This window comes from Hevea brasiliensis, chromosome 18, assembly GCF_030052815.1.
Source record: "Hevea brasiliensis isolate MT/VB/25A 57/8 chromosome 18, ASM3005281v1, whole genome shotgun sequence".
Classification (NCBI taxonomy): Eukaryota; Viridiplantae; Streptophyta; class Magnoliopsida; order Malpighiales; family Euphorbiaceae; genus Hevea; species Hevea brasiliensis.
Window position 1 is genome coordinate 409687 of NC_079510.1, and position 26457 is coordinate 436143.

Genomic DNA, 26457 nt, shown 5'->3' on the forward strand with positions numbered 1-26457 from the left:
GGGATGTAATGGGGCCATGGGGTTCAAAATGAGGCTAAGAAGAAAGATGGGTAAAAGGATTCAAAGCATGAGAATATTTTCAATTTTGAAACATAAGGTACACTTTATTATATATTTTTTTCTTTTTCTCTTTTTTTTTTTATATGTGGGAGAGAAGAATACACAATGAGGATTGTCAAGTGCTAGCATAGTTTACAAAACACATAAAAAAATAGAGGGACATTTTTGATACTTTAACTTGTATTTTGTATTTTCTTTTGATGATTGTCCCTAAAATTGCCACCCCCAAACTCATTTCTTTTAATACTTTGGGTGGATTTCTTTCATTTTGAATGGCAATAGTGAAAAGCACATATACTAGCACTTTTACAAGATGACAAGCATTTCTTCTCCCTTTTATTGTATATTTTTTTTATTTTTTATTTTTTTTAGAAAGTGTACCTAATATTATGAATAATTATTCTCATGAAAAGGGTTGGAGTGTTTGGTTCATTGGCTAGGTAGTAATAAGGGTTTCAAGAAAAATTAGGGACAAAAAGGCTCAAAGGGGTTTGCAAGGATAAATTTTAATTGGGAAAAAGGGCCAAAGGTTTAAAATGAGAAGGTTTAAATCAAAGAATGCCTAATCATCTCTCTTTTCAAGTACAAGCTGGTATTTTGCCTTGAAAGGTTTAGAAAATTTGTTCTAGGATTGGTGAGACATCATTTGACTACCTTATATCCAATAATTCCCTCTAAACACTTCCATCTCCAAATGACTAGTTGGGTGGCTTTTTGGCTAAGAAGATATAGGCAAGGGATAGACACTTCAAAACCTTGCACCTTTTAGGAAACTTTCAATCCACAAACCCAACTAAAAGGTGAGTCAAATCACTCTCATAGGCACATTTTCAATACTCAAGGGATTTGGCAAAAGATTTTAATGCATGGTGTATGATTCCTAAAATGAGTAATGCATGAACTAAATGGAGTAAGCCTATTTGTATGCAATTTGTACAATTTCTAAGTGATGTGTAATGTGTGTATAAATGTGTAATGAATATGTATGTATGGATGTATATGTAAAATATTTACAATATATGTAAATGAAATGGGATGAGATGCTCTTATACTCAAAATGTGAAAAATAAAGCTAAAAATCAAAATGTGCACCCCCAAACTCAAAATTAGACATTGTCCTCAATGTCTCAAACAGTAGATATCCAAAACTCAAAGCAAATAATATTGACCAGGAATTGTAAAAATAAGAACAAAAAGAAAGAGTTACCTGGTATGAGAATTCAAGTTAAAGGGATGCATAAAAGTCGCACGTGTTATGCAGAGTTAAGTCATCGTAACATGTGCATAGGTAAGGTGCATAAGCCATGCGGTGCTGCATAAGAGGCAATAGATGTTGCATAGGCTATGCAGGGGAAATACAACCTGTGCAGTTCTGCAGAAGTAGCAGAAAGAGTTGCACAGGCTATGCAAAGGTTATGCATGAGGAAATTCATAGCTGTGCAGTGTATACAAAAAGCTGCTGCATGGGAATTTGCAAGGGGAAATGTACAACCAGCAGTAAAAGTATGGAAATATAGACAGAGTATGGGCAAATATGTACAAAAAGGCAATAAGTGCAATAAAAATCAAAGAAGACTAATGTAATAGCTATTCAATAAAACTTCAAAGGAAACAGAATTTAAAAGAAACTAATTTAGAACAAATCAACAAAATCCAAAACAAACTATAAATGTTTGAACATATTTACAAAGAAAAGGTCCTACAAGATTGAACAAAAGTAAACTAAACACTAATCTATGTCTATTGTTTTTCCTTTGTCCAAGGATGTTGCTAAAGAGGTGGTACGCAACTGTCGAAATGATGGTGCAGAGGAGGTGATGGAGGTGGGGGTGGCATGCCCAGAAAGATCATGAGTTGTTTCACCATCTCCTTCAGTTCTTTCTGCTTGTCCCTGGTTTCCATGACAAGGTCAAATAGTTGATCATGACGATCCTTTAGTGTATCAAGACCACTGTCAAGCTTTCTATCCACAAAGTAGATATCATCACTAAGCTGTCAAGGTAGGTGAATAAGGCTTTAGTGTTGAATGGAGGAGGGCCGTGGATGAGGTAGGTTCAATTGTAGGAGGAATGGGCCGAGCAGGTAGCCGGAGTGTCCCGAGTAGGCCGAGGGGTGGGGTAGGTGTAGTAGGGTCCGTGGGACCGTGTGAAAGGTTGGGTTTCGTTGTGCAATAGGCTCGATTCTGCTGCAGGTGGCCAGATCAAAATATGATAAATGGAACCCTGCTTTGGTTAAGTGTCAAAGATCAAAATAGGAAGTGTCCTCAAGTCGGGATTGAGTGCTCTGCAGATTAAAGCCAAAATGCTTGGCTATGACAAGAATGAGTCCACCCAAAACAATGTCACCAATGGATTTGGTGGCAATATGCAAGACATGTTCGCAAAAGAAGTAACCGAGACACCCTAACTTTGTGAAATGCACACCATAACATAAATAGTTCAGATTTGCCCACAAAGACCGTAACTAGTCCCTCGCCCAATATGGTGCTAGCCATCACCTATGAATAAACCTAAGTGCAGGTCAAGGATTTGGGATGTTTTGGACCTACCAGCAGAGAAGGTTTGAGGTTGGTTTGTTATGATTCTCCAAAATTGGGCAGATTCCGGATGCCCTTATTGGCTACCTCTACTCCAAAGATGTGATACACTAAAGAACCCATCAATTGCAAAACCAAAAATGCTATGAAATTGATCCAATGACAGCTCACTATTTTACCCCAAGCATATAAATGTAATAATTGGATTATGGTCTACATCATGAAAGTTGAGGGTAGCAGAGAATGAAGAAATAAACTCCAAAACTAGAATTGGATAAACTACCTCTTGCTTATGCACAAATTCTGTCCAACCCATACCGTCAAGTAATGCAACTACATTGTCAAATAAACCCAGAGATTGTAGAGCATCAGCAGATATATACCTAGTAGGTTGTACCCTTCTATCTTTGAGTCTTTTGAAAGCGGCTTTTTGAATTGTATCAGGGAGAGGCCAGGGTAGCTTTGATACAAATGGGGTCTTGAAATTGTCTTTTTACTGGAAGAAGGTGTAGAGGCTGGAGCTTTTGGCTTTTTAGGAGGTGGCTCCGAAAATGGGGTGGGTGGGTCTTTGCGTTTGGACAGAGGAGGAGCAGAGGACATGGGTCGCACGGATTTGGACCTAATTTTGCATTTGTATGTGGTTGGTGGAGGTGGTGGTGGTGTCGTTTGTGGTGGAGGATTGAAAGGGGGGTGTATCGAAGACAATGGAGAGACTTCGAGAGGAGAGGCGGGGAGTGAATGTGGAGGGGAATCCATGGCCGATTGGAGAAGAGATAGGGGGAAATGAAAATGTAGGGGGATTTAGGGTTTTTATGATGAGAGCGCTGGTGGAGAAGATGGGAGAGAGACGGCGAGAATGCCGGAAAGAATGAAGGTTGAAGGGCGGTCGTGGGGTTCAAGAGTCGGGAAGTGGAGGTGGTGGGAATGTTCTTTGCTGAAAATGAATTTGAATCGGGTTGTAGGAGACTGCATAAGGGGAAAATGATTTATGCATAACCTGTGCACTCTTTTGTACATGTTTCAAAGGATTTAAATTTCAGAGAAATGCTTATGCACAAGTGCATAGGTTATGCATCGCCCTTATGCATGTTTCGTGACCACTGAAATGGTGAGGAGCGAAGTCATGCGGGAGTGCATAAGTTTTGCACTCCTTATGCATCTCGGCAAGAATGGGTTTTGAGAAATTGGGTCATGCAGATGTGCATAAGCTATGCACTCGCTTATGCACTCTGCGCAATTTTTTTTTGAATTTGGGTTGGTGGTCATGCAGATGTGCATAAGCTATGCACTCGCTTATGCACTCATGCGAGTTTTGAAATTCAGAATTTTGGTTATGCGTATGCATAGGCTATGCACATTGCTTATGCAGTCTCGCAAGGTTGTATTTTGGAGTTCTTGGTTATGCGGAAGTGCATAACTTATGCACCTTCCTTATGCACCCCTCGGCAAGAATGATTTTTCTGGTTTTCGTCATGCGTATGCATAGGTTATGCACTCGCTTATGCAACCTTCAGCACTGGAGTTTTGGATTTTTGGTTATGCGTATGCATAAGTCATGCACTCACCTTATGCAAGCTTCGGCAGAGAGAGAAAATGAAGGAATTGAAGTTATGCAGAAGTGCATAAGTCATGCACTCACCTTATGCAAGTTTTAACAGATATGAAATTTGACAAAATGAGGTTATGCAGAGTTGCATAAGCTATGCACTCTCCTTATGCACTTGCAATAAAGGTGAAAAATGGCAAGAATTTTGGTTATGCAGGATCGCATAAGCTATGCAGTTGCTTATGCGCAATTCAACAAAATCAAGAATGCAATAGAACATGAATTGCAAGTGTGAAAAATACCCGAGAATGATGAAATATAATTCTAGGAAACACATACCATGAGAAATTTTCATCAAAAACACATCAATATATTCAAAGTTCATCAAAAGTGCATCACACAAGCATGTAAAATGGATTTTACGTAAAAGACCTTTGAGAGCTATGCCATTTTGACTCAAATTCTGCAAATCAACATTCAGTACATAAAACTCCATAAAAAAAAAATCTGTATGAAGTTGCATCTAACCACACATGATGAAATGAAGTCTCCAAGATTTGCCAAGAAAAATGCAACATTTCTACCTTGAATCCTACAACCCCAAAGGAGCTCGAAACTGCAAAAAATGACTCACTTACCACCATAATATCATTTGAAGCACAAATATTAGAAAATTATTCACCCAACCTCACCAAAACACAAGTGATCTGCTGCAGATTCTATTTTTCTGCTCTGCAGAATGTACTTAGTTTTCCTTTGCAATAACCAGATTGCAGCTTTCAGCAGTTCACCAACCTTCCTCCATTTAAATACATACAGCCTCATCAAAAACATAAGCCATTTTGTTGCAGAATGTACATTCCTCTGCATAAACTGCATGCAGCTCCCGTGACAAAGTTATGCAAGAAAAACTTATCATTCTTTTGAGGGACAAAATTTTTTCAAGTTATGAATTACTTTCCCAACAGTTCACCAAATTCTTCTTCGATGAATTACATCTACAAGAGACAAAATTTAACAATGTCAAAAATTGAATTTGGGGAGATTTAAGATAAAAACAAAATTAATGAAAATGAAAGTAAATCAACAAAAGCAAAATAAAAGGACTTGGGATGCCTCCCAAGAGAGCTAATTTATAGTCCTTAGCTGGACTCTTCATGAATTTTACTGAAAAGAGGTGAGGGATTGGAGAGCTTGTAATAGCTTGCTCCTAGTATTGGGTCTCCAGTTATGTAATGTTTCAATCTATGCCCATTGACCTTAAAATTCCCAGATTTTTCACTCCAAATTTCTATTGCTCCATAAGGGAAAACCTTAGAAACTCTATATGGACCAGTCCACCTTGACTTGAGTTTTCCAGGGAACAATTTCAATCTTGAGTTGAACAACAAAACTGAATCACCTTCTTTGAATTCCTTTTTCCTCAGATGCTTATCATGCCAAACTTTAGTTCTTTCTTTATAAATATGGGCACTTTCATAAGCATCCATCCTCAATTCCTCAAGCTCATTAAGTTGTAACAACCTTTTCTCACCAGCTTGCTTAAGATCAAAATTCAAGGTTTGAATGGCCCAATATGCTCTATGTTCTAGCTCCACAGGTAAATGACAAGACTTACCATATACCAACCTAAAGGGAGTAGTTCCTATAGGGGTTTTGTAGGCAGTCCTATATGCCCATAAAGCATCATCTAGTTTGATAGACCAATCTTTCCTAGAATTGTTCACTGTTTTCTCCAAAATATGCTTGAGCTCTCTGTTAGAAATTTCAACTTGTCCTGAAGTTTGAGGATGGTATGGAGTAGCTATCTTGTGCACTACACCATACTTCCTCATTAAGCTCTCAAATTGCTTATTACAAAAATGGGAACCCCCATCACTAATCATAGCCCTAGGAGCTCCAAATCTGCTCAAGACAAATTTCTTCAAAAATTTTACTACCACTCTAGCATCATTAGTTGGAGTTGCAATAGCTTCCACCCACTTTGACACATAGTCAACCCCAACTAAGATGTGTCTATTACCATATGAAGGAGGGAATGGCCCCATAAAATCTATTACCCAAACATCAAATAATTCCACTTCAAGAATATTATTCAGGGGCATTTGATCTCTTTTTGACAAATTTCCACTCCTTTGACATTTATCACAATTCAACACAAATTTCCTCACATCCTTAAAAAGATTTGGCCAAAAGAAACCAGCTTGCAAAATTTTACTAGCTGTCTTAGAGATGCCAAAATGTCCTCCATAATCAGAAGCATGGCAATGATGCAAAATACTCTGGATTTCCTCTTCAGGAATACATCTTCTAATTAGACCATCACAACACCTCCTAAAGAGTAAAGGGTCATCCCATCTATAAAACTTCACCTCATGCAAGAACTTTTTCTTTTGTTGCCATGTCATACCTAGAGGTAAAACTCCACAAGATAGATAATTCACAAAGTCTGCATACCAAGGTAGTTTAGCAACAAGAGAGAAAAGTTGGTCATCCAAGAAAAACTCATCAATAGGGATTTCATCCAATTCTTCACCATCCAATTTCAACCTACTAAGATTATCAGCAACTACATTTTCAGCTCCCTTCTTATCTCTAATCTCCAAATCAAACTCTTGTAGCATCAGAATCCACCTAATGAGCCTCGGTTTGGCCTCCTTTTTACGGAGCAAATACCTGATGGCTGCATGATCTGAAAATATAACTACCTTTGAGTCAATAATGTAAGGTCTGAATTTTTCCAATGCAAAGACAATTGCCAAAAATTCCTTTTCAGTTGTTGCATAATTTGTTTGAGCCTCATCCAGTGTTCTACTAGCATAATAAATAGCATAAGCCTTTTTGTCCTTTCTTTGACCAAGAACAGCCCCAATTGCATAGTTGCTAGCATCACACATAATTTCAAAAGGTAGGCTCCAATCAGGTGGTTGCATGATTGGTGCAGTGATGAGAGCTTGCTTCAACCTGCAAAAGGCATCCAAACACTCTTGGTCAAATTCAAATGGTGTGTCATTACTTAACAAATTAGACAAAGGTTTAGCTATTTTAGAAAAATCCTTAATAAAGCGTCTGTAGAACCCGGCATGTCCTAGGAAACTTCGAATTCCCTTGACATTGGTAGGAGGAGCCATCTTCTCTATCACTTCAACTTTGGCTTTATCAACCTCTATTCCTCTGTTAGACACCAAATGTCCAAGCACTATCCCTTCCTGAACCATGAAATGACACTTTTCCCAGTTTAAAACAAGTTAAGTATCAGCACATAGCATCAAAATTATAGAAAGGTTAGCAAAGCATATATCAAATAAAGATCCATAAACAGAAAAATCGTCCATAAAAATCTCCATTATGTCTTCAATGAAATATGAGAAGATTGCCATCATGCACCTCTGAAAAGTGGCTGGTGCATTACACAACCCAAATGGCATCCTTCTATAAACAAAGGTTCCATATGGACAAGTAAAAGTGGTTTTCTCTTGATCATTTGGATGGATAGGGATTTGAAAAAAACCTGAATATCCATCTAAATAGCAAAAGTAAGAATGCCTAGCTAGTCTTTCCAACATTTGATCAATGAAGGGAAGTGGAAAATGATCTTTTCTAGTGGCAACATTTAATTTTCTGTAATCTATGCACATTCGCCAACTAGTCACTGTTCTAGTGGGAATTAATTCATTATTTTCATTTTTGACCACCGTCATTCCACCCTTTTTTGGGACAACATGTACTGGGCTCACCCAAGTACTGTCTGAGATGGGATATATGATCCCTGCATCAAGCAACTTCAAAATTTCCTTTTTAACAACTTCTTTCATATTTGGGTTTAACCTCCTTTGATGTTCAATAGATGGTTTACAATTTTCTTCCAAACTGATTCTATGCATGCAAAAGTGTGGGCTTATTCCCTTAATGTCATCTATGGTGTATCCCAAAACTTTCCTAAATTGTCTCAACACTCTTAACAACTTATCAACTTCTAAAGTACTTGCATTTACAATTACTGGATAAGTGTTATTAGTGCCAAGAAATTCATACCTGAGCTGAGAAGGAAGTTGCTTAAGTTCTACCTTAGGTGCATCTTCTTCCTTGAATGATGATTGCTTAAATTCTGCTTTTTCCTTTTGTATGAGTTGAAAAACTGGAGCAGAAATGAATGGTGGACTTCCCTCTAAGTGTTGAGTATATGCAGCTTCATGAGGGTTGTCATAGTCTATGCCTCCTCCATGAACCAAACAATTTTCAAGTGGATTTTCTGGATATTTCTTCCTGAAGTGTTCTTCAACCAGCTTATCAATAATATCAACTCTCAAGCAAGTATCAGCTTCAGAATGATGCTTCTTCATAGAGTTATTAATATTGAAAATTAATTGCTCTTCACCAACCCTAAGAGTAAGCTTTTCTCCTTTCACATCAATCAATGCTCCTGCTGTAGCTAGAAAGGGTCTCCCCAATATAATTGGAATATTGGAATCTTCCTCCATGTCCAAGATGACAAAGTCAACAGGTATATAGAACTTTCCAACCTTCAGGGGCACATTCTCCAAAATCCCTTCAGGATACTTGATTGTTCTGTCAGCTAACTGAAGAGAAATGTGGGTTGGCTTTAGATCTCCCATGTTGAGCTTCTCATAGATAGAAAGGGGCATAAGGCTAACACTTGCCCCTAAATCACATAGAGCTTTTGTAGAACCTGACTCTCCATTGTGTCTTGGTTTTGAAAAACTCCCTGGATCCTTAAGATTTGGAGGAAGTTTCCTTTGGAGGATAGCACTACATTCTTCCTCACAAAGCTACGCTTTCATCATCTTCAAGTTTTCTCTTGTTTGAGAGAATTTCTTTCAAGAATTTTGCATAAGAGGGCATTTGTGAAAGAGCATCAACAAAAGGCACATTTATGTAAAGTTTCTTCAAAACCTCTAAGAACTTCCCAAATTGCCTATCAAGCTTGGCTTTGTGAAATCTTTGTGGAAAGGGAAGTTGTGGCTTGTAGGGCTCAGGAGGTATATATTTCTCTTCTTTTCTTCAAATTTCTCCTTACATTTTTCTCGCACTTTCTTGTTTTTCACTCTCATCGCCTTTTTCATTTTCTCTCTTCTCACTGCTTTCACTCTTCTCATCATTTATAACTTTACCACTTCTTAAAGTAATAGCTTGACAATGCTCTCTTGGATTTTCTGGTTGACTTGGAAGCTTTCCAAAAGATTTGGCACTTGAGGAAGATGCTTGTTGTGCAACTGGTTTTCCAAAGATTTTGTTGTGTGTTTGCATTTGTTCCAACTTGCTTTCACCTCTCTCATCTCCTCATCATGCTTATTTTGGTTGGCAAGAATCTGTTGCAATAAAGCTTCAATGGTGGAATTTCGTTCTTCTTTGTTTTGGTGGAGGGTTCATATTTTTCTCTGAAAATTGGACAATGGTTGCCTATTTTGCTGATATGGTACTTGACTCATTGTTGTGGTTGAAAATTCGATTTTGAACTTGATTTTGCTGATTGCCCCATGAAAATTGGGATGATTCCTCCAATTTGGATTGTAAGTTTGAGAATAAGGATTCCCCATTTGCTTGTTTCCATAATTACCAACATATGCCGCTTGTTCTCCATAATCTACTCCACACCGGTAGTTTCCTATGCATAAGCAACTTGTTGTTAAATTCCAGCTGATGTTGTTGAACTAACAAAGATTCTCAAATATTCCATCTTCTTAGCAATGACATTTGTATGTGCATCAAACTTTGCATTAATCATTTTGAATGGATCAAGATCATACATTCCAAAGACTTGCCTTTTCTCGAGTTGAGCTGGTCCTCTTGGACTACTCCAAAGATGAGTATTCTTTGCAATTTTCTAATAACTCATAAGCTTCATCTTCATGCTTTATAATAAATTCTCCTCCTGTTTGAGCATCAATAATTCCTCTGATTGCAGGAGTGACATTTGTGTAGAAATTCTGATTTATCATCCATTTTGGAATGGCATGATGTGGGCATAATCTCTCTAATTCCTTCCATCTCATCCATGATTCATAGAGAGTTTCATCTTCTCTTGGTCTGAAAGCTGTCATTTGATTCCTCAGCTCTTGAGTTTTTCCAGGTGGAAAATATTGTGCAAGAAATGCATCAGTTAGTTGCTCCCAATTTGTAATGGAGTTGTGAGGTAAAGAATCAAGCCAATCCAATGCTCTATCTTTCAAAGAGAATGGGAATAGCTTCAATCTTGCTGCATCATCAGACACTCCAGGTTGTTTTTGCATGTCGCAAATCATAGCAAACTTCTTCAGGTGTGTGTGTGGATTTTCAGAAGGATGACCTCCAAATTGAGAATTTTGAATCATTTGAAGAACTCCAAAATCCATCTTGTAACTATTTGCATCAATCCTTGGTCTTGCTATGCTCTCTCTCAAGTCATCAAAACGAGGAAAAGCATGATCCATCATACTTCCCCTAGGCACGTTAGCATTAATAACTTCTTCACCATGGGCTGCATTTTCATTATTTTGACCATTTCCAGCATTACCAACACCAATTCTAATTCTTTCATCAGCCATATCTGCTTCAATTTCGGTTTCTCTCGAAGCTTCCTTCCTTCTTCTGGTTTCTTTCTTGTTGGCCTTACAAAATTTCTCAATTTCAGGATTAAACAGTAAGGTTGTGTCACTTGAGCTTCTAGCTCTTCTCATAAAAGATTAAAGTACCAGAAAAAGAACAAACAAAAATGAAAAGATAACAAAGATAAAACTAAAAACAACTAAAATAATCAAGAATTCAATCTTAAACAAACAACTCCCCGGCAACGGCGCCAAAAACTTGATGCGTCCCAACCGCAAGTGCACGGGTCGTACAAGTAGTATAGAAAAATATCGATCCCACGAGGAGTTGTGTTAATGATTGAATTTTTGATATAAAAGTTGACTAAATTGAAGTATTTATGAAATTAAAATAATGAATTAATGGGTAATGGAGTATGAAATCTAAATGTGCAAATTTAATATTCTATTCAACAATGTATTAATTAAACTAAGATTTGCATCAAATTGAAATAAGCAAGTTCAAATATGGCAATATTTAAAATGGCAAATGATTAAATTCGATTAGAAATTAACAATGGTAAAAAGGCGATTCCGGAGTTCGGGATTTCATATTCGAGCTATTTTGGGATTTTAAATTGGTTGTCCAATCTTATGAAACTTATGAGTTTTAAGGAGATTAATTCTTAAATCCTTTGAATTCCCTTTCGAGTGAGACAAAGAGTGCCTTAATCAAACTAATCCTACTTTCGTGGAGTTAGAATTAATTAAGACCCATTAAGTTCCTTAATTAATCTGTGAATCCTCTTAATCCTTAGCCTATTTCTAGGTCTAAGTTAATTAAGTCCAATTTCCGATTATCTATCACAAGGCCTTCTCCTTTCTGCTTCAACCATGGATTAAGAACATTACTCAATGGGATCCTACATTAAGCATGTCATTAAGCATACAAGAAATGAATAAAACTCATTAAGACCACAAAATATGGATTACCCAATCAAAATCCACAAAATATCTCAAATATTACAACCCTTACTCCAGAATCAAAAGTAAACTACTCACTATCCATAATGCTTACAAGCTATGATGAGTTTAAATGGAAATAAAGCTTTAATCTAAGCTAAGAAGTAAGAAATTAAACACTAGAAATATGGAAAAATGTAAAGCAAGGAAGAAATCTGCAAATCTTGGTTAAAAATGGTGTGGAAGGTGAAAATGACTCCTCCAATTCTGCTTAGCCTCCTCCTTTCTTTCTTTGCTCCCTTTCTTTTCTTTTAAAATGAGAAAATGGGACTATATATAGCATTTTTCTGACATGGAGCCCTAAAATAGTATGTTCTAGGAGGAATACATTAAGGGAATCTTCTGCCAGCTCATTAATGAACTCTTTATGGGACTGCATAAGTGGACTGCATAAGTTATGCAGTCCCTTATGCAGTTTTCGGCTGGTTCTGGAACAGTGTTCTTCCTCCTTATGCAGAACTGCATAGCTTATGCGGCAAGTTATGCACAGTTTGGTCTATGCATATTTTAGCTTGAAAACTTGCTTTTGGCATCTTTTTGCTGTAGAAGACACTCCTCAATGGCAAAATTCTCTTTAGTCCTTCAAAAACACCATTTTTCCTACAAAACAAAGCAAAAATTACAAATTAATCCAAAGTTGACAATTATGGAAAACTAACTAAATAACTAATGAAATTAGCTAAAAATGACTAATAACCAAATAAAATGATTGTGAAATTAGACCTAAATGACTATGCAAAATATGTGCATCAAGTACCCATTGGGTATTGTGTTAATCTTTGATTGAAGGACCGAAAGGTGAAGGTCATTGATAGATAATCAAGAATTAGAACTTAAAATTACCTAGATTTAGAAATAAACTAGGGTTTTAAGAGGAATTAATGATTGGTTACAAAACTTAATGGGTTTTAAAGTAATCAAATATCTTACGAAAGTAGGTTTGGTTATTTTAGAACACACTTTAGTTTACTTGGAAAAGATATCAAAGGAATTTAGAATCAATCACTTTCAAACTCTATTTTCCCTTAAAATTGGAATACTCAAGACAAATCCCAATTAATTTATGTATAAACCCCTAACTCTGGAATCATTTTTATTATAATTAGACTTTGATTTAAATTACCCGTTATTAATTTAGTTCAATTGCATCTAGATTTATAATTTATTTGCTTGCTCTTTACCCATTCCAATTAGATTCATCAATTTACTTTGCTCATTTACATTTACCATTTATTCATCAATCATTAGCCCAAATAATTGCTTCATTCGTAGTTTGGTACTCAAACAGCAAATCCTCATGGGAATGATACTTTACTTATCACTCTATTACTTAATACGACTCGTATACTTGTGGACATACACATCAAGTTTTTGGTGTTGTTGTCAGGGATTTGATTTTTGTTTGATATTGAACGATTATTTGTTTGGTTAATTTGGGCATTTTATTTTATTTTTAATTTCTTTTACCATTTTACTTTGAAATTTGTTTATTTTATTTTTAGGTACTTTTATTTTATGAAAAGGACAAAAAGTGAAGAAATCAATTTATTCTTTGATCCAAAAATAGAAAAGATAGCAAGAGCTTTATGAGCAGAAGCTAAAAGGAGAAAAGCTGAATTTAAAGCTCAATAACAATAAGAAAGAGCACAAGAGCAAGAGCAACTACAAGAAGAAATGTCCAACAATAATAACAACCATTCTGTGAAGGATCACACCTATCCTAACACTGGGGATTTCATGCCAAGTATCACAAGAGCAAGAGTAGAAGCTAATAATTTTGAATTGAAGTTGGCACTCTATCAGATGGTATAACAATCACAATTTGGGGGAAGTCCAAGTAAAAGTCCACATGTGCATCTAGCACACTTTCTTGAGATCAGTGATATGTTGAAAATAAATTGAGTTTCTGATGATGCAATTCGACTCAGATTATTTCCTTTCTCTTTGAAGGATCGAGCTAGAGAGTGGTTACATTCTTTGCCACCGAGTTCTATCACAACATGGGATGAACTTTCTCAAGCATTTTTAGCTCAATATTTTCCACCAAGCAAGGTAGCTAAGCTAAGAAATGAGCTGACTTCTTTCAAACCTAGAGATGATGAGAGCTTGTATGAATCATGGGAGAGGTACAAGGATTTGCAAAGGAGATGTCCACATCATGGGATTCCTAAGTGGATACTTGTTCAACACTTTTACAATGGAGTTTCACTGGCTATTAGAAGTACAATTGATGCATATTCTGGAGGTGATCTTATAGAGAAATCTGAAGATGAAGCCTTTTCTGCTCTAGAAAAAATTGCTTATAATAACTACCAGTTGTGAGAGGAATGAGATCAAGAAACCAGTTGGTATGTTTGAGCTTGATGCCATGAATATGATTAATACTAAGTTTGATGCTTTGACAAGGAAGATGGACAAGCTAAGCATGAAAGTAGATTCTTCAGTTGGAGGTTCAAGTAATTCAGTAGATGTTGGTGTCACACCCTACTCCTCCGTAAGATGTAATATGATCCTGTAGTACATCTAATGAATTACCGTACTTTGCCTATCAGTAACCCATTAAATATACTATAAGGGATTTTAAAACAATTTTCGTGAAATTAAATAGTGGTGGAAACGTTGAATATTTCTTAAAAAGCCTTTAAGTGAAATTTTGGCCATGGATAAAATCAACGATTAAAATCTGGTGTTACAAAAATTTTTTTCAAAATTTCGGCAGAGTGCCGGCTGTATTTTGAGAAAACAGTTCTTTAAACCTGAAAAGGAAAATACTACCAATAAGTTTTCTCAAATACAACTCCAATAAACTTCATTTCATCTCACAATTCAATCTCAATAATCAAATCAATTCATTTTCAAACCAACCTTATCTTAAAAGAAATATTTCATTGATTACAAGACTTAAAAATTAATATTACAAAACTATACAGGTAAATGAAATCTCAAATTTACATTACAATAATTTGCCTTTAATTACATACCAAAATATTTTATAAGAGTTTTTATATAACTGCTCAAATAATTTACATACATATTATTACATGCATACATCAAACCTATGTACATGGTTATACCTATAATATACCTAGAGCTAATCTAAATGTGTCTTCAAGGAAGCTTACTCAAGTGCTCTATGCTCTTTTCACCTGCTGATAAGTGCATAATTTATTAATTTTACTTCCATAACATTTAGTGTTTCTAGTGTGCTTTTATGCATAATTCAGTGGATTAAAGTATATTTATCATTTAGGAATATTTTTAGATAGTTGTTAGAATAATTGTGTTAAATGGAGAAATTTTCAGTATTTGACCTTTGCTGTATTTTTTAGGTGTTTCTAAAGTTGTGGGTCTCCAAATTAAGTGTTGTTTAATCCATTGAAAAGCTAAGATAGAACACTACAATTGATAAAGAGGGACCAAAGCCTAAATCAGTTTCTAAGGTTGACAAAATGAGCTATGGATCTATTGCAAAAGCCTAGACTTGATGTGTCATGACCAGTTTCAGTATTTATTTTATATCTGGAGTTCTAGACTTCCAAATGAAGCAAGCCCAAGCCCAATTGAACCTTAAGAGCCACCTCTACAACTTCTATGAAGGGCTAGAAGTGAGATGAGGCCGTTTTAATTATCAAAAATGGCAATGAAGTCATCATTATGGGCTGGACACTCTGTCAGAACTAGTCTCGATTTTTGGGACATAACTTGGGCTATAGACCTTGAATTTGGGCAAATGAGTACCCATTGGAAAGCTAAAAAATAGGGCTACAACTTTGCTGAAGAGGGCAGAGACAGATTCGAAAGAGAAGTGGCTGAAAAATGGCCTTGATTGCAGAAACATGAGTGTAGGCTGAAAATCTGTCTTTTGAATTTCAAAACTTTTCCTAGTTTGGTTCCTATCATTGGGATTAGGTTTTTTTATTATAAAGGCGTCTTTGGGCAGCAGCCGAAACACATCCATTCAGACCTTCAAACACCATAGAAAACCTTCATTCTCCACTCTCTTTTTAGATTTCTTCTTTATTTTTCTGTAAGCCATGAACATGAGTAGCTAAGTTTTTAATTCAGTTCAAGGGATTCAAGTTCTTTTGTATGATTTGTGAGACCAAGTTCTTAATTTAAATTTATGTCTTTTTGAATATCTATTGTTTCTTGATTTCATTGTCTTCGATCTATTGAATGATTTGCTAAAAAGGCCTATTAGTTAATTGTTTGATGTGATCAATTGCTAGTTCATCTTCATAATCCGTAATTGTTGTGTAAGATTGAACGTGAGTAGCAATTAGGTTTTATTGATTATGATCCAAGTTTTTGATAATAACCTAAGGAAACAATAGGATGAATTAAATGGTTTATGCTTTATAAATCGTTGTTCGGCTTAACTACTTCCTGTTCTTAAAGTAGTTATTAATTTGATGAGGATTGCTTAATACCAATTCAATTAATAATTAGAGTCAATAAGAGTGTTGGGCTTGAATTGATGATTATAGGGAAGATAGGGGTTTTACCTCGCTATTTGGTAAATCTACGTTAAGTATTCAATAAAGGATAATTGTATTTCTTTTGTCTATGATGGAATAAATGCATTGGGATGAGAATTACCTTGGGCTAAAGTTTGTATAAATTAAGAGTTTCATATTTAGTTCTTTAATTTCTGATTTCTTCTGATTTAGTGTTACAAACCTCTCCCCCCCCCCCCCTCCCCCCCTCCCCCCCAACCTTCATTTATTTCTTTTTCCACTACACAAGTGCATGAAATTTTAGTAATTCAGTATCTAGGGTTCGACCTGTATTTACCACTCGCTGCAGAAAATATTTTATAAACTGGTAATTTCAGTTAATTTAATTTTTGGTGGAATTGACAACCATCAAGAATTTTGGCGCCGTTGCCGGGGACTGAAATTTATTGGATTTCGTGTTTTTAGTGTTAGGATATTCTGTTATAACCTTTCTTTGTGAAGTGTTGTTGTTTTCAGGTATTCGGAAAAAATTAACGGTGTTACTATTCATCAACAGATTTTTGGTTGAATTAGGAGAGTGAACCATACTGATTTTGATGGAAACGACATTCTGATCAAGACCAATGATCCATAGGATTCTTTGGCCCCACCCTCTTGAGGCCAAATTCCATTATTTTCTAGGGTTTTGATGCATTGTTCTTTTTTTACTTTGATTTTTTTTTAATTTATGACAAGAGCTTCTCAATCTGGTGAGTTGATCTTTGATCCAGAAGTAGAAAAAACAGCTAAATAGTTGAGAAAATTTGCTAGGCAAGCTAGGCAAATTCCGAGTACATCTGAAGGATTCCAATCTCCAAGGGAATTAAGTTCAAATTCGCATTCAGATTTCGAAAATGAAATCATGGCTGCTAGAACTTTCAAAGAGTTGGCTGCTCCTGATCTAAGCCAACAGCCTTTGTGTGTCAATACCCTGCTTTAAATGTTGCTTTTGAGTTAAAATCTGAACTAATCCATTTGTTGCCTAAGTTTCATGGTCTTGTAGGTGAAGATCCACATAAACATTTGAAGGAATTTCATGTTGTATGTTCCAGCATGAAACCTCAAGGAGTTTCAGAGGATCAAATCAAGCTTCGAGCTTTTCCTTTCTCACTGGAAGGCATAACTAAGGATTGGTTGTATTACCTTCCTTCTGGATCTGTCAACTCATGGAATGGGATGAAGTAGATATTTCTGGAGAAGTCTTTTCCTGCTTCCCGTGCTGCCAACATAAGAAAAGAAATTTATGGCATCCAGCAGTATAATGGAGAGAGTTTGTATGAGTATTAGGAGAGATTTAAGAAGTTGTGTGCAAGCTGTCCCCATCATTAAATAAGTGAGCAGCTTTTGATTCAGTATTTCTATGAGAGACTTCTACCAATGGATCGCAGTATGACAGATGCTGCTAGTGGAGGAGCTTTGGTTGACAAGACACCAGATGGAGCAAGGAGGCTAATTGCTAACATGGCAATAAACTCTCAGCAGTTTGGAATGAGAATGGATCACACACCCATGAAGGTTAATGAGGTAAGTACATCTAACCTTGAGAAACATATTTCTAATTTAACTTCTTTGGTGAGGTAATTGGCTGTAGGGAAAATGCAAACTATTAAGGTATCTGGGATTTGTTCGGGTTCGGGTCATGCTACTGACATGTGTCCTACATTATAAGAGGATGAGTCATTGCAAAATGTTAATGTAGTAGGAAATTATAGATAACCATAACACAAGTAAGATCCCTTTTCCAATACTTATAATCCAGGATGGCGAGATCATCCTAATCTGAGTTATGGGAATCAACCGGTGCAAAACCGATACCAGTGGCAGAGACAAGTGAATCAACCACTTCTGCCTCCCTCAAATCAAGGTATGTCACTTGATGAAATTGTTAAGGCTTTGGCTAATAATACACAATAGTTTCAATAGGAGACCAGAAATAGCATTCAAAACATAGAGAGGCAGATTAGTCAGTTAGCTTCATCTGTGAGTAAGCTTGAAGCTCAAGGTTCTGGAAAGCTTCCATCACAAATAGTTATGAATCCTAAAGAAAATGCAAGTGCGATACTCTTGCAGAGTGGGAAAGAAGTTGATAATCAGACTCCACATGAACCAATAAAAAAGAAAAAGTAAGGAGCAAAAGAGTCTGAAGTTTCTGAAGTTGAGGTAAATATTAAACCTAAACTGAATAAGATTAATAATTCTGTTCTTCCTCCATTCCCATGCAGGTTGGCTAAAAATAAGAAAGAAGAACAAGAGAAAGAAATTTTGGAGACTTTCAGAAAGGTAGAGGTTAATATACCTTTACTTGATGCGATCAAACAAATCCCCAGGTATGCTAAATTCCTTAAGGAGTTATGCACTACAAAGTGCAAGTTGAGGAATAATGAGAAGATCAGTGTGGGGGAAAATGTGTCAGCATTAATTCAGCTAAAATTACCCCCTAAGTGTAAGGATCCATGTTCGTTTTCTATTCCCTGCAGAATAGGTGATTCTAAATTTGAACATGCAATGGCAGCTTTAGGAGCATCTATTAATGTTATGTCAAATTCAATTTTTCAAACTTTAAATTTGGGTCCTTTGAAAGAAACCAATGTCATTATTCAGTTAGCTGATCATTCTAATGCTTACCCATTGGGAATAGTTGAGGATGTTTTGGTGCAGGTTGGAGAGTTGATTTTTCCTGCAGATTTTTACATTCTGGACATGGAGGATAGTGCTCTCACATCAAAATTAGCTTTGATTTTGTTTGGAAGACCTTTCCTAAAAACTGTCAAGGCAAAAATTGATTTGGATGAGGGTACCTTAACTATGGAGTTTGATGGAGAGACTGTCAAATTTAATATCTTTGATGCCATGAAGTATCCTGCTGATGGTCATTCTATTTTTTTCTATTGATGTTGTTGATACATTTGTACAGAACATTTTTGAGTTAAGCATGGAGGATGAGTTAGAAAGAAAATCACAATTGCATGAATTAGAGGAAATTCGCCTTAAGGCTTATGAGAATTCTAGGATCTATAAAAAAAAGATAAAGGCATTCCATGACAAACTAAGGAAGCAGTTTGTGATTGGGCAAAAAGTTTTGTTGTATAATTCCATATTGAAGTTGATGCTTGGTAAGTTGCGTTCTCATTGGATTGGACCCTTTGTTGTTACTAATGTGTTTCCTTATGGTGCAGTTGAAATTCAAAGTTTAGGAACTAACAAAGTGTTCAAGGTCAACGGTCATGAACTCAAGCCATTTTATGAGGGGTTTTAGGAGCATTTAGTGGATTAAGGAGCTTTGCCATGTTGTGCTAACGACGATAAACAAAAGCACTTCTTGGGAGGCAACCCATGGGTGGCTTGTTATCCATAATCAGATTTATTTTCTTTCCCTTATTTTATTTTATTTTCTAGCATTTTTTTTTTCTTTCTTTTCTTTTGCATTTGGGCTTTACATTGGGGACAATGTAAGTTTAAGTATGGGGGAGGAGAAATTTGTTGCTACAATCTTTTTAATTGTTTAAAAAAAATTTTAAAAAAAAAATTTGTTCTTATAAGCTTGATTCATGATTCTATATTAACTCTCAGAGAGAAGTGCTTTATCCTTGAAATAACTTTTCTATTTTAGATTGAATTTTTGAGATTTTAGATAAGGTAATAGTAACTTTAATGATGGATTTTTCTTACCATAGAGCAAATTTTTTTCCTGCATAAATCATTTAGGCTTGATTTAATGGTAAAATAATTAGTTATGTGTGCTTTAAACTACTGTCATGCATATTTCAGAACTTTGTTTAATTTATCAGGGCCGTTTATAATATGTAGATGCATAAATTGGGGGAAATAAAAGGTTGAACTTGAAAATTGCTCCACTATTTTAGTTAAGCAAACTAACCAGGGGTCTTCATGAACTCCATATCAATTCTCAGGCCAAAAGCTAGTTAGGATATGAGCAAGGTACTTTTTCTGAAGGTGACGGATAAAATAAAGAAAAAAAAAAGTAACTGTGATGAGAGAGAAGTACCAATTTCAAAATAAAAAAAAATAATAAAAAAATCTCCCTTAAGATTTGTAAAGAGATATAATTGTGCTGCCTTGGTAAATTAGCATTGTGTTTTGGTGTGTATTGATTTAAAATTTTATGGAACTTTAATTGTGTGAGCTTAATTGATTTCAAGCCTTTTGTTTTGAGTTGGAGAATTGATGATATATTGGTATGGTGTTGATGGAATTTGTTGTGATGGTTATTACCTTACTTGCCTCTTCTTTCAAACTTTAATCTTTTGTTAGAGAATGTTGTGATAGGGTGAAGTTAAGTGAACTTCTAAGTGGAGTTGATTGAGAGTTTAAGTCATGCTTGAGGACAAGCATGGAATAAGTGTGGGGAAATTTGATAAGTGCATAATTGATTAATTTTACTTCCATCACATTTAGTGTTTCTAGTGTGTTTTTATGCATAATTCAGTGGATTAAAGTACATTTATCATTTATGCATATTTTTAGATAGTTATTAGAATAATTGTGTTAAATGGAGAAATTTTCAGCATTTGACCTTTGCTGTATTTTTTAGGTATTTCTAAAGTTGTTGGTCTCCAAATTGAGTGCTGTTTAATCCATAGAAAAGCTAAGATAAAGCACTACAAATGATAAAGAGGGACCAAAGCCCAAATCAGTCTCTAAGGTTGACAAAATGAGCTATGGATCTATTGCAAAAACCCAGACTTGATGTGTCATGACCAATTTTAGTATTTATTTTGTATTTGGAGTTCTAGACATCCAAATGAAGCAAGCCTAAGCCCAATTGAACCTTAAGAGCCACCTCTACAACTTCTATGAAGGGCTGGAAGTGAGATGAGTCCGTTTTAATTATCAAAAACGGCAATGAAGTCGTCATTATGGGCTGGACACTTTGTCAAAACCAGTCTCGATTTTTGAGCCATAACTTAGGTTGTAGATCTCAGATTTGGGCAAATGAGTACCCGTTGGAAAGCTAAGAAATAGGGCTATAACTTTGCTGAAGAGGGCAGAGACAGATTCGAAAGGGAAGTGGCTAAAACATGGCCTTGATTGCAGAGATGTGAGTGCAGGCTGAAAATCTGTCTTTTGAATTTCAAAACTTCTCTTAGTTTGGTTCCTATCTTAGGGATTAGGTTTTTTATTATAAAGGCGTCTTTGGGCAGCAGCCAAAACACATCCATTCAGACCTTCAAACACCATAGAAGACCTTTATTTTCTATTCTCTTTTTAGATTTCTTCTTTATTTTTCTTTATTTTTCTGTAAGCCATGAATATGAGTGGCTAAGTTTTTAATTCAGTTCAAGGGATTCAAGTTCTTTTGCATGATTTGTGAGATCAGGTTCTTAATTAAATTTATGTCTTTTTGAATATCTATTGTTTCTTGATTTCATTGTCTTCGATCTATTGAATGATTTGCTAAAAAGGCCTATTAGTTAATTGTTTGATGTGATCAATTGCTAGTTCATCTTCATAATCTGTAATTATTGTGTAAGATTGAACATGAGTAGCAATTAGGTTTTATTGATTATGATCCAAGTTTTTGATAATAACCTAAGGAAATAATAGGATGAATTAAATGGTTTATGCTTTATAAATCGTTGTTCAGCTTAACTACTTCCTGTTCTTAAAGTAGTTATTAATTTGATGAGGATTGCTTAATACCAATTCAATTAATAATTAGAGTCAATAAGAGTGCTGGGCTTAAATTGATGAGTATACGGAAGATAGGGGTTTTACCTCGCTGTTTGGTAAATCTACGTTAAGTATTCAATAAAGGATAATTATATTTCTTTTGTCTATGATCGAATAAATGCATTGAGATGAGAATTACCTTGGGCTGAAGTTTGTTTAAATTGAGATTTTCATATTTGGTTCTTTAATTTCTGATTTCTTCTGGTTTAGTGTTACAAACCCCTCCCCCCAACCTTTGTTTCTTTCTTTTTCCATTACACAAGTGCACGAAATTTTAGTAATTCAGTATCTAGGGTTCAACCTGGATTTACCACTCACTGTAGAAAATATTTTATAAACAGGTAATTTCAGTTAATTTAATTTCTGGTGGAATTGACAACCATCACCTGCGACAGCATACAAAACTATCGCTGAGTGATGAACTCAGTGGTGCACAACTATAACTTAAAACATAGTACAATATACCTTAGCAAAATTACAGCAAATAATTTAGAAATCTGGATGCTCATCAAATTCTAAAAATCAAAATATTTGTTGCCAATAATATAAATTATTTTATGCAAGACTAATCCGAAAGGGCCATCTCCGGGGTGATTCTAACTCCTTATGGTCAGGGAGGTCGAATCAGGATTCTAACTCCCTATGATCGGGGAGGTCGAATCATCATGCACAGTACACAACACAATAATGAAACTTCCGAAAGGGCCATGAGAAACTTAGATCTAACCTCTAATAAGAGGAGAATCTAAGTCTGTGCACGTACCATGGTAATCAAAACAAAGCTAACTCTATTGTCTCCTCAACAAATGAGAGAGATAGGTAATAACCTAGTCAAGCATTTATAGTGAAATATAAAATAATATCATGAATCTCTTTGTCCTTTTTGTGAGCATAAATCACAACACAATTCAATTCAATGTCAATTCTAATATCCAATAATTTTTATGCTCATCACAATTCAAAACATATTTTATCACAATTTTTCCAAAACAACAATACTCAATAATTATTGAAATACCATTTTACAAAGCTAAATTCATACATACTATAACAATTTTAATAATCATTGGATTAAATTCAATACTTGATAAGCATAATACATAAGGAAAATAACGTCATTTAATCATGTGAAATATTCATAACAAAATCAATTAAAAACTAGTTGTGCACAAACCTCTTATTTACTTCAATTCTTGTATTTCCTTCAAAAATCCCTTTCCAGTTTCTTTTTCAACTGAAATATATAATTTACAGTGTTTCAGTACCATATCTCATAATTAATCCAACAATTTATTTCATGCTTACTTAATTATAGCTTTAAATTTACTTAAAATAGTGTCCTTTGAATTTTGCCTTTTTGGGTCACTATTCATTGTATTATTCAAGTCAAAATGTTAACTTTTTCCTACTAAATAGGTTTACTACTTCTAATTGCACTCATATACCACATTTTGAGTTTATACTTGTTGGCATTGATTGTCAATCTTAATTTAAGGCTCCTTATATGTTATTTCTAATTTTCAGATTTCATGGCCAATGGTTACTATTCCATTGGGCCAGGCTATAGTGGGAAATTGGCTCACTTGTCTCATCAAAATTGTTCTTCAATGTGTCTTCTTTAATTTCCTTTTGAATCATGTCATTTGGAGTTTATAACTCAAGTTATGGTCAATTAACTATAACTAGGTCAAATTTAAATTTTGGTTTCCTCAATAGGCATATTTGATACTGAATTTGACTAGTTTATTTGGATAGTTTGTAGTAATATTTAGGCTTAGTATTCTTCATAGGATTTGTTATCCTATGTCTTAAGGTCACTCAGAATTTTTTGTCACAATTTTTCATGTTTTCTAGAATTAATTATAGCCAAGATATTGGACTTGACTCAAGTTGGCTAATACTCATATGATTCTCAATTAGGTCAGTAGTTTTGACCTATAATTCTGGTCTTATACATTTATAATTTGAGGAAGTTGCTTAAAACAAAGTTTTAGGTCTCTTTCTTAGCTTTCCAAATTGGTATGGCTCATTTAAATTGGACACTTCTGGTGGGAGATATGCTTATTTGAGTTTTCTAGATTTTATGGTCAAATGTGCCAATTCCAGATTTAGTGTGCCAACTTAATCAAGTTAATTGACCTAGTTCCCTTGATTTTTGGGTTTTGGTTAAACTATCAATATTGTAGATCTGTCTTATTGAAATTTTGGCATTATGTTCATGTCATTTGGAGTTCTATGGACCAAGTTATGGTCATTTTACTATTACTGGTCAAGTTGCACTTATATTGCAAAGTTTAGGTCATTTTTAGGTCAAAGTCAATTCGGCCAGTTTTTCGTAACCCAAATTGGGCAATCAATTTGACTTACTTAATGGCATTTCTGGGCTTGGTGGTCTCAACCAAAGTTGTATCCCTATGTCTAACTTTCCAATGATATAAATTTCAGGTCATTTGGACCAGTTTTGAGTGAGTTATGGCCAAAAGACTGGCTACTGTTCATATGGTAAAAAATATGGGTTTACATGTTATGCTAATCCGGATTTGGTCATTCTTTTAGGTCACTTCTAGGCAGAATTTTGGCATGACCTATACATGAAAATTGGCCTATTATAAGTTCTATTTCACCTCCAATTGGACTCATACCAATTGGGGTCACACATTTCCATTTATAACCTAAATGCATACAGCCCTAATTAACCATACTTTGCATTGCAATTGTGCATTTCTAATGAACACCATACACATTGCATCTTGGCCAATTATCCAACAATAGTTCAATACAATCAATATCCAGCCACAATATATTTGATCAAGTATCCAGCAATTCAATCAATGTCCAAATACAATTCAACCCAAGAAATTATCCATCAACTCAATGCAATTTAATCAAATGTCCAATAACAATTCAATTGCTCAAACCTAATCCAACTAATCAAGATCAATAATATACATCCATTGCTCTTAAATTAACATTAAATATACATGAATTTAAGGTCTTCCTAAGCACATCAAGGCTACCCAATTTACACATATACTTCAAGCTCCCATTTTCAATTCTCAACCTCACTTTACATACACAATTCTAACTATACCCATGGTAATCAAACTCTTATACATTTAAACACTCTAATCAACTTCATTACCCATCAAATTCATGTAAAAACAACTCAAACTTCTTCAATATCCATGGTTGCCGAATTTGGGGCCTTGTCCATACTCATCAAATCCTTTAATTTCTTCCATAAATCAACTCACCACAATTTAAATTACAACTTTAATAAAGCAAGTAAGAAAAAATTGCACTTACCTCTTTTGAAGCTTGTACAAATCTTCACCAAAACCTTCCTTTCTTGTTCCCTATCTCTTCCCCAAGGTGTATGGACAATTTTTAATGAAAGAACCTTGAAGATTGGATGGTTGGATCATGGTGTCATGGAGCTTGAAACTTGGCCGGCCATGGAGTTTCTTTTTGGAATTGAATTAAGCTATTTGAAGATGATGAAGAAGAAGAGGACGTGAAGTGGCCAAAACCTTGTCTTCATGTTCCTTTTATAATCACTTAGTGGAGCACTAATCTCAATTAAACATTTAATTAATCTAAGTTTTCATAATTATAATTAACATCCTAATTTCTCACTATTTACCTTTCATTTCTAATTTTCATTTTTTATGTGATTTTCAAAATTTATCACCACTTATTTTCATGGACATTTAGGTCAAGAGTCCACTCTAGGTATCAAATGACCAAAATGCACCTCTTCGGGTTGCATTTTTTATTTTTCGGTGCTACTGATTAATTCCTTGACCCGCCGATTTCTTTAATTTTCGTTTTCTTTTATACTAACTTACTAATTTTTCTTTAACATTTTTAATATCAATTACACCTCAGTAGATCTTTAATTAGGCCTCGAAAATATTTTTTAGGGTTCCTCGCGGTCCTGGAGTCGGCAATTGCCTTCGCCGTAACTTCTCGTTGCAGTCACCCATCGCTACGGTGCCGACTCATTTAACCTAGTTTCATTTCCTCTCTTTTATTTTTCCTTAATTTTTCTTGTATTTTCTTATTATTTATTTCATCATTTTATGCCTTCTCACTATCATTGAAGTGTAGTTCCAGACATCCTAACTTGTCCAAGCAGACATTAGGTCACAGAGCAGCAGAATATACAGACTACGTAAAGTGAGGGCGTTACAGTTAGAGCTGCAAATGTTAATTGTGCAACTGAATTTCCTGCATTTAGTTAAGATTTTTCAAGTGAGCAAGTGGATTATGTGGGGAACTATAATCAAAGACTAGGCGGTAACCCATTTTCTGCAACTTATGATCCAGCATGGAGAAATCACCCAAATTTCTCTTGGGGTGGTAGACAAGGACAACACTAGAATTTTTAGCGACCTTATGGATATCAACAACATTAGAACTTTCAGCAGAATAGAGGTCCTCCTCCTGGAATTCCTAAACCTCAAAATGTACTTGCTCCACCACAACCATAACAACCTCCGCCACAACAAGCACAACCAGACAAGACAGCTAGATTGGAAGCCATGATCAAGACTCTACTAGTAAGCCATCAAAGTCAAC

At 35.2% G+C, this 26457-nt stretch overlaps 3 non-coding genes and 1 pseudogene across 3 annotated transcripts; 1 reads left to right on the forward strand and 3 right to left on the reverse strand.

Annotated features, from left to right (window-relative positions):
• Positions 1-26457, reverse strand: part of LOC131176069 (uncharacterized) — a 75674-nt pseudogene that overhangs the window by 27114 nt on the left and 22103 nt on the right.
• On the forward strand, positions 10113-10219 carry LOC131176116 (small nucleolar RNA R71). The gene has a single exon (XR_009146244.1). It is a non-coding gene; the product is annotated as a small nucleolar RNA R71 (small nucleolar RNA).
• Positions 13748-13854, reverse strand: LOC131176256 (small nucleolar RNA R71). Its single transcript, XR_009146380.1, has one exon. It is a non-coding gene; the product is annotated as a small nucleolar RNA R71 (small nucleolar RNA).
• On the reverse strand, positions 17410-17516 carry LOC131176270 (small nucleolar RNA R71). Its single transcript, XR_009146393.1, has one exon. It is a non-coding gene; the product is annotated as a small nucleolar RNA R71 (small nucleolar RNA).